The following is a 15,479-nucleotide window of genomic DNA, read 5'->3' as shown; positions in this document are numbered from 1 at the left end:
ATGCAGTTCTTCTTCTTTTTTAAGAACTTGTGATGTTTTTTTTGGGAAATAATTCCTGAGAGTCACAGTGAACATACGCTCACGAACCACTATCCTGGGGAAGGGGTACAGAGCAGAGGTTAAGAGGGTAGATTTTAGGTCAGACCACCTGCGTTCAAAGCCTAGGTGCCCCACGTACTAGGTGTGTGACCTTACTTGAGCCACTTGAGCCCTCTGGGCCACAGGTTTCACATCTATGGAGTAGGAAAAATGACACTGCCCCCCGACCCCTCCCCAGAGTTGCTATGAGCATGAAGAAGTGGGAACTACTCATTAGAGTGTCTGCAGGTAGGATATACAGTGTAAACAGTAGTTACCATGGCCCTCCTGGGCCCCCGAGTGCCATTTCCTCTGCCCAGCTCGCTGGGAGCAAGTCCAAAATCCAACACTGTGACCTAAACTTAACTCACAGTTCTAATCTCCTTGGATTCTGCTGGGGTGAAGTCTTAAGGCTGATTTTCTCTTAAAGCTCTCAGAGTACTGGCTGCCTGACTGTGAAATCGTTTCTCTTCTCAAGTTATCCTCCTCTTTCCCGTTGCTCTCGTCTCCCCTTTTCTTTTTCTGCCCTCTTCTGATTTTATCCTCACACCACAAGATATGGCAGCCTTCCCCACTCTGCTTTGCCCCAGTGTTCCAGAAGAAGCAGAACTTCAGCTCCCTTTAAGTTTCCCTTTACTTGAAAACTAGAAATTATTTTAGCTTTATTTCTATTTTTTTCCTCTTTAGGAAAAGAGAGGAAATATTGTTGCTTTGCGGTTAGGGAAATTAGATGGACGTGTGTGTGTGTGTTTGTATCTATTTACATACAATATTTGGTATATTTAATAATGTATATATTTAATAATATATATAAAATATATAATCACACATATATCTATTTTATCTTTGTATAGAATTGGCCCAATATGAGAGCTCAAGGCAGCCACAGTGGCCCAAGAAGTTCCCTGAGGCCCCACCAGTCCACATGACCCACACAGGTATCACTGTGAGGAGCCCTGCTTGGCCAGCACTATCTCGCTTGTTGCCCATAGGGTGGTGCCATGGCAACCGTCCTCACAAGCATACACAGGTGGCCAGGTAAGGCCTGGAGACAAGAGCCTGCAGTGCTGCAACAGGACCGCACCCCATGGCGGCCACAGCTTCACACCCTGGTGCCTACTCCCTACGGGGTTCCCAGTCAGGAGGAAGACCTGTTCTGTGGAACTGGGGCAGCAGAGGGGGACATGTACTCCCCAGCTCATTGCTGAGGAAGGAGAGGAGGACTGGAAGATTCTTTGGGGATTTCCAGGTGGGGTCAGTGCAAAAGCACTCCAGTGAGTCAGCTTTCTGGTTGCAGACCAGGAGCACTGCTTAGGAACTCAGCCCTGGAGCAGCCCTATGATAATGGCTCCTTTCTGGGAGGTGGTGGCTAGGTCACCAGCACAGCTGGGACATAGAGCTCCTGCACACGTGCACAGTTTTGTGTGAAATTGGGCCAGCTGGGTTTGTTCTCGCTCTTGGTTTACAGTCAATCTAACTCTGCTCTTCAGTTGGCCAGTCAGCTTCCCTTTTTCCATTTCTCTTCACTCTCCACCCTTGCTCTGATTTTTAAGAACCAAGGACGTTTGATTCTGTGTTTGTGCCCTGAGAATGCTCTTGAAATACTAGCTGCATATGATGCATCTTCCTGAAGCTTCAGCCCTAAGTACATAAGTAATATAAAACATTATTTCTATATTAAAATTTGTGGCCTTATTATGGGCAAACTGAGGGATTTCCAAAAATTTTAAGCTGAAACATGAGACTTTGAAGAAGCTATTCATTTTCTGGAGGCCTTGGGGCTGAGCCACCAGGTGACGTGCTGACTCGACCTATCCTTGGGAGACTGTGGTAAGAAAGTTTGAAAAGTGCCCCTTGAGACCTGGTGACCCTTGATGCTGACTGTGTCTGTAGCTATTCTTGAAAGAGCAGGGCTTTCCTGTGGACCATATGCCTAGTAAAACTGGGAGGCAGGTATTTGGAGAAAAACTGAACGAATTCCCATGTGATAATATTTCAGGTCATAGTTATTCCCACCACTGTGGGGTGTGTTGAGTTGATGTAAGAAAAGAAATACAGATGGCTCAGAGATGGTGATGACGTCAGCTTGCCTTTACATTGAGAACCAGCATCCTTCAACATGGTTCTATTGAATCACGTAATTTTAATGTTCTCCGCTACCCAGAGCACACAAACTCACAAAAGCACACAAACTCAGAAACACTCATTTTTGAATGTATATTCCAAAAATGTGTGTTAATTTATGATTATATTTTGTCTGAATGTAACCAACTATCGTATACCAAGAACTTTCTAACATGTAAAATTGCTAGGAGGCCAAGTGGGAAGGTCGGCCCTGGGCACTAGGGAGCTGGTAACCCTGGGTGGTTCATGTACCATTTAAATGTTTCTTGTTTTAGCAAGCTTTGGGTATTCTTTTGGCCACTCATACAAGCTAATTATATACTGAGGTTCTGTGATAGATGTTTGCATGCCGAGGAAGAATGTCCCTTGGTTGTCAGTTACTGGGAGGACTGGTAAGCACTTCTTCAACAAGCTGGGTCAATGCTGAGACCTTCTCCTTTTGCAGACCTGGGAATCCTGCCAATGGGCTGGTGCTGCTATGGACCCCACGCACAGTGGCAGCTCCTTCCTGATTCTGGCCCTCTGAGCGAAGCTCTAGTCTGGCTCTTGGATAATGAAAGGATGCATGCCAAGCTTCCAATTTTTCAATCATTTACTATTTCACTTTAACCTTGGGAAGAAGCTTAATTTCTTGGAATATATGTTGGTTTGATGGGGACATGGGATCTCTACCCGGAGAGATGACAACTGTCTTTATGTAAGATAGTGCATATGTATTGACCAAGCACAGAGCCTAGCACATAGTAGGTGCTCAGTAAACAATAATGAGCCAGAAGCTCCAAGACCAGAGTAGATAGCTGAAAAGGTGGTATAACACTACTCTCTCTCTCCCAAAGCTAACATGAAAAAAGCCCACGCTCAAAACTTCAGCTGCATGGAAGGTTGAATTCCAGCATATTCTGAAGACAGGAGAGAGTGTCATCTACAGACATCATGTGCCTGGTCGCCTCTCTCATGCTTTACCCATGAGATGGGGCATTAACATAATCTCACTCTCCAACTTCTGTTTAGAAAGAGTATAGCCATCTTCAAGTTGGGAAAAAAGCTCACAGGAATTTCATTTACCCTGTGATGTGTGGACAGTACTAGTTTATCTTTTACAGAAGGCATGCTGCTGCTTCTCTAGCCTCAGCAATGAGGCCATTAACGCCTGAGAGCAACTCCCCCCAGAGCCCACATGGAGCTGCACCCCATGCCCATGATTCATCTTCCATTTAGGAATCTTAGCCACTCCCCCGGCTGTGCATGCCTGTCTCAGAGGAAGGAACAGGCAGAGAAGAAGGGGATGGAGGAGAGGGTAAAGGGAGGCCGGGCTCACTGCTGTGTTTTGTAAAATCATTACCCTCTATTACCCCCATTTCTGCATAATATTTTATACTCAATTAATTCCTGGAAACATCACCAGAAATCAATGTGTGCATACTGAATAAGCTTGGGGTGGTTTTTTATGTTGTTATTTGTCTAGATCATATTTTTGCAGACAGCAGCAATGGATTAATTGTTCATCTGGGACACAGAGTAGCTATCCAGGAACTAGGCTTTGTTATTTGATACAGCTCATCTGTTCTGATCACAAACGCCATTGGCAATGGGGAGCAAGAGCTGAGGGCTCTACTCCAGCATAGTGTTCAGTGTTAGGCAGAAAGATGGTCACTCATTTTCCAGTTTCAAGCTCTTTAAATAAAACATAGGGATGAGAGGCCATCATCAGAGAGCCCGAAATTATTGAGATCCCTGGTGCGGAGGCAGTGGGATGAGATAAAACATGGCAGCAGGCACCCAAGTCCTCAGCCCTGATTGGTTCAGTCCTCCTTTGGATTCACTGCCCAGTAATGTAGGGTTCTGTATGTTTAATAAAGTCCTGTCAGACAGCGATCAACTGTTGATATGAAATCCACACCGCAGGTGCCAAAGGAGCAGGCCAGGCCCAGCTGTGGAGCTCATACTCTCTCTGGAGGGTCAGAGGTCACAAGTGTGTGACTAAGCCATGCCTTCCCACCCTTTGGGCACTGCCCGCCCCCCCAGGCTTCCCAACAGACCTTGGCAACATCTGCTGGGAGGATGGAGGTCACAGACATCCACGTTTGCACAGAGACCCTTAACCTTATCTCTAATAGTTCCTCTGTGATCGACTTTCGCACCTTTGTTTCTTGCTCAGTTGCTAAAATCAAGTTTTTCTTTCAGTTCTTGAAGGATTCATCGGTGCCTGAAAAGTCCTGGTCAGTGCGTTTCCACGTCATCCTTCCTTACTGGGGACATGTTTTCTCTCTATGATTCTCACAGTGCCTTAATGGGTTCTATTAAGGTACCGGGTTAGATTTCGGAGGAACTGTTCCATCCTTTGAGCAATTAGTACCTTTTTAAAATTCAGACCTCTTTCAGACCCCAGCCTGCAGACCTCTCTGAAGTGCTTTTGTCAGGATAGTTTATCAGTCCTAGATCGTGTTTTGCCAGCTGCTCAGGCCAGCAGCGTAGAGAAAACACTTAGGCATATGGTTCAGCGGCTTGCATTTTTATCTGAGTGAAATCTCTATAAAAAGACCTCAGAATATAGGAAGCCAATCAGTTCATATGATGTCAGAGTGTTTACTGTTTCTCTGTGTGGACATTTTCTTGGCATCCTGGTCTGATCCTCTAGGTGTGTCTCATTGTTCTAAAGGCACAGCTGTGTAATGTGATTTGCCTGCAGGAAAAAAAAAAAAAAAAGCCATATATTCCAATGTCAGGGAACAATCTTAAACTTCCCTCTTAATTCTCACTTTTGAATTTCTACGAGGTCTCTGATTTGAAGCCCTTTTGGCGGCTAAGTAGAAAGCACTATTTTCCCGCCAGCCTCAGAAGTTGAAGTGATATCTTTGAACTTGCCCTGAAGAACAAGGACCATACAGAACTGGCCTCATCACTTGGACTTTTAAGCATGTTTATAGCTTAGAGCTAAAAGGGAGAAAAAAAGAGAAGAGAAGATATCTTTTCTGAATTTTCCCTTTGTAGATACTTGTGTGACCCTTTCCTGCAGGCTTTTGTGGGGGCGTTTCAGCAAAATATAGTTTTTCCTCAGATACCAGTTCTGTTGACATACAACAGACTCATTTTCCTGGAGATGAAATAAGCATTTCAACATCAATGTTGAAGGCACCCTCTGAGCCTGATCTCAGGGAAGCAGGAAGCTACTATCTTTAGTCGGAACAAATATCAACATAAGATGAAGAGACTTGGATCATGGCCAAGACTCCACTGTTTCTTCAAGTTGCTCCAGGTCAGTGATGGCAAAGATACGCACTAAGCAATGGGCACAGCCCTCTGGGCAATGTTCTGACATGATCCACTGCTCCGGCGAGCCAGTGATGCTGCCAAAATCCAGCGAGGGTAGACACTCCTGTGAAGAACCTTCCTCCTGAGAACCCCCTTTTTGAGTCAGTAGACTGCGGTCCCACCCCTTCCCTCCCATCCCTTGCGGTTAAGCATTCAAGGTGCATGAGGCTGGGGTATGCTGTTCCAAGCCTTGGAACTGCCTGCAGCTGGCTACTTTCCCTGCAGCTTCCCAGCCCAGTCCTACTGCTTCTAGGGAAAGTTTCTCTTCTGGCTTTGGAGATTATCGCCAACAGTGTTCTGACAGTGAACTGGCCACCAAACTTCCCTGACTGGCCAGGTCAAACTGCCAGTAAAGCACTTACAAAGTAAACAGCCCATTCTCAATTAGCAGCACTGACAGGAAAAAAAAGCAATGGCATAAAACAAAAGATACATCTAACAAGCGGTCAATTCCCAAAACGTTTGCTTTTTGCTCTGCTGTGTTTTTTTATTGACAGTGTATGAGCTTTCCTAACTTCAGTGTAAGGATCACCTAAACAATCTTTTCTCATACTTTCCACTAGCTATTATTACCATTTTTGCCATGGTTAAGAATCAAAGAAGGCCCTTATAAAGGTTTATCTTGGGGGTGTTGTGTCAGCTCTAAGTAACAGAAAACTTAAAAAGGCTTAAGCAGGACAGGGAATTTATCAATGAGAGGTAGTCAGGGCTTTAGAAATGATAGACCTTGCGGCTCAGCTGATGTAATCATGACTACTGCTGTTGTTGTCACATTTTGACTTTATCAATACTGCTAGCTTAAAACTCTCCATTCTAGGAGTTCCTTCATGGCACAGCGGAAACGAATCCGACTAGGAACCATGAGGTTGTGGGTTTGATCCCTGGCCTCGCTCAATGGGTTAAGGATCTGGCATTGCCATGAGCTGTGGTGTAGGTTGTAGATGCAGCTCGGATCCTGCGTTGCTTTGACTCTGACGTAGGCCAGTGGCAACAGCTCCGATTAGATCCCTATCCTGGGAAACTCCATATGCCGCAGGTGGGGCCCTAAGAAGACAAAAGACCAAAAATACAAAAAAAACAAAAAACAACTACCCCCCAAAACACTCTCCATTCCAACAAAATGAAAGGACAGCCCACAGAATGAGAGAAAATATTTGCAAATGAATCAACTGACAAGGGGTTAATCTCGAAAATATATAAATGCCTCCTGCAGCTCAATAACAAAAAAAAAAAAAAACAAAACAAAATCCCAGCAAAAAATGGGCAGAAGATCTAAATAGACAATTCTCCAAAGAAGACATACAGATGGCCAAAAAACACATGAAAAGATGTTCAACATCACTCATTATTAGAGAAATGCAAATCAAAACCACTATGAGGTACCACCTTACACCAGCCAGAATGGCCATCATCAAAAAGTCTACAAACAATAAGTGCTAGAGAGGGTGTAGAGAAAAAGGAACCCTATTACACTGCTGGTGGGAATGTAAATTGGTGCAACCACTGTGGAAAACAGTATGGAGATTCCTCAGAAAACAAAAAATAGAACTACCATTTGACCCAGCAAACCCACTCCTGGGCATCTATCCAGACAAAACCATGACTCGAAAAGACACATGTATGCCAATGTTCACTGGAGCACTGTATACAATAGCCAAGACATGGAAACAACCTAAATGTCTATTGGCAGAGGACTGGATAAAGAAGATGTGGTACAGATACACAATGGAATATTAGCCATTAAAAGGAAAGAAATAACGGCATTTTTAGCAACATGGATGGACCTAGAAATTATCATGCTAAGTGAAGTCAGTCAGACAACAAGACACCAACATCATATGCTATCACTGACATGTGGAATCTAAAAAAAGGACACAATGAACTTCTTTGCAGAACCGATACTGACTCACAGACTTTGAAAAACGTATGGTTTCCAATGGAGACAGGTTGAAGGCTGGGAGGATGCACTGAGGGTATGGGATGGAAATACTATAAAAATTTGGTTGTGATGATTGTTGTACACCTACAAATTAATAAAATTCAGTAAGTAATTAAACAAAACAAAAAAACCCCTCTCCATTCCGTGGAACAGCATGGCCTTAGCTTCAAATCTGGCAAAGCAAGAAGAGTGACTGTCTCCCTGACACATACCTCAGCAAGAATCTCTAAGGTATCTCATTGTCCCTGATAGGTCCACATCCCCTTCCTAAGCCAACTGGTGAGGAATTCGGTGGTCTCTTTGGGTGGCCTGAATCACACATCATGTCACAATGAGCTTTGGGTAGAAGCATCTCTCCTGAAACCATGTGGACTGAACACAGGGGACAAATGAATTTCCAAATGGAAATGGGGACTATTTCCACATGAAGGGGAAGTGGAGACTGAGTGTGACAAAGAGCGCACGCGTCCGTTTTAAGGCACTGATACAATTAAGTAGCCATGCCTTCTCAAATGTTGCTGGCTTTGTGGCAGACACTGGACTAAGTCTGGGTGGAAGAGAGGAGGGGCTGGTAGGCACAAAGGTGAACAGCCCACAGGCGCTGCCATTGAGGAACTTAACATCTTAAGTTTTGCTTGGGTCAGAGGGAGCAAATTCACAGCTCAGGGGCCAACACATCTTGTGTCCGTGGCAGACATCAAGATGCCCTCCTGTTGAACCTGAAGATGGGTTTAGAATTCTTCACATCACTCTGCTCCAGGCCACTACAAATCAACAAATACCCACCTATGAGAAGGTACTTATTTTCTAACCTGTCTTAGGTTGATATTGGGTGAGTTGGACCAAATGAAAAATCGTGTTCAGTGTGTTTGGGTAAAGAGGACTGGGTGTAAGCCAGAGGCTGAGATGGCTGGTCAGCAGTTGACCACTAGTCCCTAGTTGTCTGGAAAACCCCAAAGCTTTGAGACGATAGTAGATAGCTAAGTGTACTTCACAGTTTGCAGACACCTAGCCTCTTTCAAGTAGGTCAATGAGCATATTACACTAGTTTCTTTTCAAAGCATTTAAAATAATACTAGATTCTTACAGTCAGTCAGTCCCCTTTAACCCTAGTCCCCTTTGAGCACTGTCCTGCTTTCTATCCCTGTATTTCTGCCTGTTCTAGAATTCCACAGGAATGACATCATCTGCTATACAGGCTGGATGGCTGGCTTTTTTCTCTTAGGATAATCCTTCAGAGATTCAGCTGTGTTGTTTCATGGAGCAGTAGTTTGTTCCTTTTCATTCTTGAGTAGTACTTCATTGTTGAATTCCATGGGTTTATCCATTCACACATTGCACGGTTTCCACTTTTTGGCTGTTATGAATAATGCTGATAGGAACATTCATATACAAGTTTTTGCACAGACCCATGCATCCATTTCATGTGAATAAATACCTAGGCATGAGAATGCAGTTTGTATAGTAAGTTTATATTTAACTTTTGATGAAATTGCCTGTCTGTTTTCCAAAGTGGCTGGACCATTTCATACCCTCAGCAGAAAAGTATGAGAGTTCCAGCTCCCCATTTTCATCAGCACTTTATATTTTCCTTATTGTAGCACCATCCTAGTAGATGTGAAGTGATTTCTTGTGATTTTATTGCCCTATCCTAAAGAGTGTGATGCTGAGCATCATTTCAGGTGCTCTTAGGCCGTGTATACATCTTCTTGGGTGAAATGTCTTTTAAATCATTTGCTCTTTTATTGTTATCAGATGTTGGTCTTATTATACAGTAAGAGTACTTTGCATATATTGATGTCCTCTAGCAGACTTACATTTTATGGTTAATTTTCCAGTCTGTGACTTGCCTTTTCTTCTTCCTTTTTTTTTTTTTCCTTCACTTTTTAGGGCTGCACCTGTGGCATGCGGAAGTTCCCAGGCTAGGGGTTGAATTAGAGCTAGAGCTGCCAGCCTATGTCACAGTCACAGCAACGCAAGATCTGAGACACATCTGTAACCCACATGGTAGCTTGCAGTAACGCCGGATCCTTAACCCACTGAATGAGGCCAGGGATCCTGCATCCACATGGATATTGGTCAGGTTCCTAACCTGCTGAGCCACAGCAGGAACTCCTCTTTTTGTTTTCTTAACAGTGTCTTTTGAAGAGCAGAATTTTAAAATTTTGATGAAATTCAATTTATCAATTTTTAAAAATGGTTTGCAGTTTTTGTGTTCTAAGATTTTGCTTATTCCAAGGTCATTTGCTCTCATGTTTTCTTAGACAATTTCATATTGTTTTAGCTCTTACATCTAGGATTCATTTTGAGGTAATTATTTTATAGTGTAAAGTCAAGGCTGAGCTTCATTGATTGCACATGGATATCCATTTTTTCCAGCTCCACTGGCTGAGGAATGTCCTTGAATTACCTTGACATACTTTATACTTTTAACAGCTGAATGTTTTCTCTCTTTTTTTTTCCAGTTATACCAAAATGGCTCTTTCAAAAGGATGTGACACATTTTGGATTACAATTTTTACAAATTGGAAAATTATAGAAAAGTTATCCAAAGATACAAGAGTAATTATTACAACACTTTTTACAGTAGAAATAATTGGAAATAATTTAAATATATATCAACACAGAGAAAGTTAAATAAATTATGGCATATTTATATAGGGTAATATTGCAGCCCATAAGAATCTTAACGTTGATCTACATATATGAACAGGTAAAGATATTCACCATAAGTTTTAAGGGAACATATGCAGACCACAGAATGTCTGATATTCCATTTTTGCAAAAACAAAAACAATAGTAAAAATTATAATCATGTATGCATATAGAGAAAAGAAGGATATAAAATAATACACAGTGGTAATTTTGGGGTTTTGGGATTGCAGACAACTATTTTTTATATTTTTCTTCCAAAGAATAGGAATTATCTTTAAAATCTGGGAAGAATATTTCTTTCCAAAAAAGAATCATGTACTCTTAGTGTCAGTGTTTAAGGATTTCCTAAGCATGTGACTTAACATATCACTATGTGATATTTTCACCTGAGATGCTCTTAGGTGGTGTGAACTTTCTGGAAAGTCAGATTCCAGCTGAAATCTGGTTTGCTCAAGCTAGAAAGACCCAGAAAAGGCTTACCGAAGAGGAGGCATTTGAAGCGTCATTTCCATTAAAATGCAAATTAGAATTAAGGTTTTCCATATGGGGATGCATCTAATTTTCCCCCTTGTTCCTTCTAACCCAAATAAGAGATAATTTCTAAGTTCTTTAATGATGTAATTCCTCCCAATGATAAGTATATGTAATCTGCTTTATTTTTCTATCAGTAGTACAGATAGATGCATCTGATCACTCCTATGGCCATATGGTGTGATAAGACATGAATCTACTTTTAAAAGTTCTACTTTCCTAGAATATATTCTGCCTTCAGCTAGATGCATATCATCACTCTGTTTTTTTGAGGGTGGCTCTCAGAACTGTGACTAAAGCCAGGACAGAACTAGATTGGAACATTCCACGAAGATAAGAACCTGAGTCCCAGCAACCCCCAGAAAATGCCCGTGAAGAAAATGGATTGAGAAGAGCATGGCTGCTCATTTAAGAACCAGGGTCATATTTACATTTGGATGATGAAAGAAAAGGTGTTTTAACTTCAGGGGTCCTGACTCTCATCTTTTATGACATGAAAATAGAATCCTTAGCATTGTCTTATTTACCATACAACAAACTTTATTTATTTATTTTTAATGTGAGGAAAACTGATACCTAGGTAGAAAGTATTACAGACCAAAGTCATCCTAGCTCTTCTGCTGCTTATGAGTAGAAAGACAACCTGATGCATTGGCCCCATTTCAGCATGCCTTTTGGCATCAGGGTGCTGAGATGCTTTGAGTCTGAGCAGCGGCTGCCAGAGTGACCTATCCAGACAGATTACACAGGGCACACCATTGACCCAGCTCCATGGCACTTGTGTCTATGCTGGATGTCGCAGTGAAGGGAAAAAAGCCAGGGCGAGGGGGTCATCTGGGAACTAAAAAGGTCAGATGTGATGGCACCACGTGGAGGTGCTTCTTACAGAGTTGAACACTTTGGGGTGACTGTGAGCACAGCTCTCTAGGAGATGTTTGTAAAGATGGACATTGTTCACAGAGAAACAATAAGGCCAAGATGTGATGGCTGAGTACTAATGACATCACGGCTGGATCCTCTGCATCCTAGTGCCATTTTCTTTTAAAAAATTCATTTGCCTCTTCTCTACTGCTTAAATTCCAGAATAGATTACAGACTAGTGGTTCACTTTGGCCATTTAAACCAAGGACCCAGTTTACTAGTGGGAAGTCAGGAATAGCAACTCTTTAGTGAGAATGGTTTTTCTAGGGCATCAGGGCCTGTCTTCATGACCTTGCTACTGACATTCTTCATTTGCTCATCAATCTACACTGTGGAAGAGATTCAAGCCAGGTGCCATGCTGGACACCAGGGGGATAAAAGGTGACCGGCGCCTGTTGTGTGGCCCTTGGTGGGTTCACAGTTGAGCAGGAGAGAGGAGAGCGTGCACACATGACCCAGGCCATTATCATGAGCCAGGAGCTGAGCCCAGTGCAAAGATGCCTTCTGCAGAGAATAAGGCAAGAAAGGCTTGGTAGTGTGGAATGTGAACTGAAGTTTATAGAATGAAAAAGACATTAGATGGAGGAAGAGGGAAGCATTTTAGTTTAGGGAGTGCTCAGAAAGGGTGGAACCTTTTTCCAGGAGCAATGTGTTTTCCAGTTTGACTAGAGTAAAGGTCTAAGAGAGGAGAAGGCAAGACACAAGAGTGATTGGTCAACTGGAGCCAAATTTTTGATGGTTTGAGGTGTTGGGCTGAGGAGCTTTTACCAGGCACTGGGAAGTTAATGGAACACTTTTTGCTGAGTCCAGAGGTGAACAAATCTGCGCTTCGGAATGATTCACTTATGGTATATTGGACAGATGCAAATGGAGGCATGCTGTGGGGACAGAGACCAATTAAGTGGGAGGCTATTGCAATGGGCCAGACGAAAGATCACGTGGGCTTGAGCTAAGAGAGGTGACGCCTAGGTTGTGAGCTCTTCAGAAATTAAGACCGCCAGGCCGTGGAGACAGATCAGGTGTGAATGATGAGGCAGAAGGAAGAACCATTGCTTAGCAAGAAGGGGATACAGGAGGAGGGGCTTGTTTTAGGAAAGATATGGTGATTAGAGCCTGGGATGTGTATTAGTCTTTGAGGTTGCAAAATTCCACAGACTGGGTGGCTTAAGCAACAGAAATGCATTTTCCAGTGGTTCTGGAGACTAGAAGTCCAAGATCAAGGTGTTACACAGGTTGAGTTTCTCCTGAGACCTTCCCCCATGGCTGGCCAGTGGCTTCCTGCTCCTATGTCCTCACATGGCCTCTTTTCTGTGCAGGCATCCATGGCATGTGTGTATCCAACTCCCCTCACCTTATAAAGACACTGGTTGGATTGGATGAGGGCTCACCTCCAATGCCTCATTTAACTTAGTCACCTCCTTCAAGGCCCTATCTTCAAATATAGCCATATTCTGAGGTAGGGCTTCAACATATGAATTTGTGGGGGACAGAGAGAGACAGCCTATACCAGGACTTAGAATTTGAGATGTCTGTGGACATCCCAGAGAAGGTATAGTAGATGGTTTTCAGTGTGAGCTGTTGCTCAGGGGAGAGGTCAGAGCTGGGCATGTAGAGGTGACTGGTGTTGAGTCAAGTGCATGAGCTGAGGTCAGGGGAGAAGATGAAAAGAAGAGTTGTGATGATACAGATGATAATAAAATAGTAACAGCTTCCATGTAGAGAGCTTTCGGCGTATCAGCACTGGGCTGGGCCCTTTTTGATGCTAGGAAAACAACTCTAGGAAAGAGTGATTATTATTATCATTGTTACTATTGTTATCATTTGTTTTGGTTTTATAGAAGAGAGACCTGAAGTCGGGAAAGGTTAACTGATTTTCTAAGGTTTGACCACTCACAAGGAGCAGAACCAGAATACACAATTCAAGTCTGTCTGAACTTAAAGATTCATGCCTTGGCACCATGCTGCACTGTCTCCAGGGACAGCAAGTGGAAGAGAAAGAAAAGGAAGGTGGGGGAAGAATCAATATTTGGAGGTGGGGGGAAGGCAGAGGAGGAAGAACAGAGCAGAAAGCCAGTGGAAGGATGGTCAAAGACAGAAAAACCAGGTAGAAAGGGAGCTGGGAGCCAAGGGTCATGACCAAGGCATAGCCAAGAAGGCCTAACACAGCAGCAAGATGAGAAGTAAAAATACACCAGTGGGCTGGGGGAGAGGCTGCTGGCACCCTTTGTGAGAGCAAGTTTTCTGGAGGACTGGAGGCAGATGACAGATGGTGTGTGTGTGGAGGAGAGAATGGGAAGTGGGAAGAGGAGGTGGCGAGGTTTGTCATCATCGAAAGGAGCGGGACGGAGAGAGCTCAGGGAGATGGGGAAGAAGAATCAAAGGACATTTATTTTTAAGATGGGCCAGAAAGATTTAAAAATGCTGGTAGGCAGAGAGGAGAGACACAGCTTCTAAAGACAGGGAAGAGGAAGTCATCTAGTGAGAAGTGGGGGTGGCAGGTGGGTTTAAAAAGGAACAGGGACTCTTCCTCTGAGACAAGAGGGAGTGCTTACGATGGGTGATGACATGGAGGAGCCAGGAGGTTGGCTGGCTTGGAACAGAGAAGAGTCAAATTCCACTAAGTAGAAAAGAAGTGTCCAAAGAAATGTTACTGGCAAGAATAAGTTCCTGACCCACAGGCTATGTTAATCCAGAGAGGGTTCATTTTTTCTCAGCTAAGGCTTGGGCTCATCCTGAATCTAGGGCAAAGGTGAACCCAAGAGTGGACCTAAGTAGTTTCAGTTGAAGGAATGATTGGGCTATCTAGGATCCATGAATATTTGTACCCAGGGACAAACTTTCCCAGTCAGCTAATATTTATGAAATGACCTTGATGTGCAAAGCATGGTAGATTCTTGGGAGACTGATTTTACAAATGTTTCCCAACTCATTTTTACTGGTAAATGAAGCCCATCTTTAGATTCTGACACACGCAGGAGCCAGTGTAGAAGTGGGTTGTGAATGGTCCTGTGTTGGTCCCTGACCTTCTTAGCATTGCCTTTGTAGATGTTTATGATCTGTCCGACTTGGACTGAGTAATAAGCAAATCATACAATAAAGAGACTCAGCCTTTAGCAATCTGGCTTGGCAACAGGAGAGCCAATTAATTAGAAGGTAATTTAATAACACTGCTTTTAAGTCATCCATGGGCTGTAACAGGATTCAGGGTTTTTTGAAGCCATGGGCATTGTCTGAGGAAAATGCAGGTACGACTGTATTTAACAGTGTGGGAGTGAGAAGGGCGCAAGCTCAGCTATTCTATAAACCTCCCCCCAGGCTTCACGAGAGCGGTCACTTGTGGCTGGTCACTGGTGAATGCTTGCTCTGTGGGCAGTGAGAACAGCCCATTTCTTCCCGGGACGTCTCCCATTGGTGGGTGGATCTAGCATGAAGTGGGTGTTGAGATGGTAGAAAGCAGAGGGAGGTTTCTGCAGACCTGCAAAGCCTTGATGGCCACTTTAAAACCAAACGAAGGTCTGGCCAAGCTTGTCACCATTTATCCCAAGGTCTGGCAGTAGCTCACACTGCTGTGTGCCTCCTCAAGGGCATCTGAGACTTGGCTTCTTAAGAATTTAGAAGCAAATTAGTGCTGTGGAACTTGGCTCACAGATTCCTGGGTCTGGCATTCCAGCCTGGACTACAATTTATATGGGGAAGGCTTCACAGCCAAAGCCTGAGCTTCCAGAAGCAGCAGACACACTCCCCTCATCTTCAGGCTCCATGAAACGCTGGCATTTTAAAGTAGGAATCTGCTTTAAAATGGCAAATGATACAGCATGAATTTATTAATAGAATTCAGTGGTTCCTCCGGGAGGCAGAGTGGGGAATGCAGGTGTCTGGGGAAACATGCTCTAAAATAAGATCTTTCCAGGCTGGGTAC

At 43.5% G+C, this 15,479-nt stretch overlaps 1 long non-coding RNA gene across 2 annotated transcripts in view; it reads right to left on the bottom strand.

Annotated features, from left to right (window-relative positions):
- Nucleotides 1-2,204: 2,204 nt before the first annotated feature.
- LOC102160872 (uncharacterized) overlaps nt 2,205-15,479 on the bottom strand; it is a 147,706-nt gene continuing 134,431 nt past the window's right edge. For both annotated transcript variants that reach the window (XR_002341742.2, XR_002341740.2), the window contains exon 4: nt 2,205-4,885. This is a non-coding gene — a long non-coding RNA (uncharacterized LOC102160872). The remainder of the gene's footprint in view (nt 4,886-15,479) is intronic.

The sequence above is a fragment of the Sus scrofa genome, chromosome 2 (genome assembly GCF_054392235.1).
Source record: "Sus scrofa isolate SSC_HxYL_T2T_F1_AM1 chromosome 2, Sscrofa_HxYL_maternal_Yorkshire_Landrace_v2.0, whole genome shotgun sequence".
Classification (NCBI taxonomy): Eukaryota; Metazoa; Chordata; class Mammalia; order Artiodactyla; family Suidae; genus Sus; species Sus scrofa.
The sequence above is the reverse complement of the archived record's forward strand: the minus strand, read 5'-3'. Positions and strand labels throughout refer to the sequence as shown.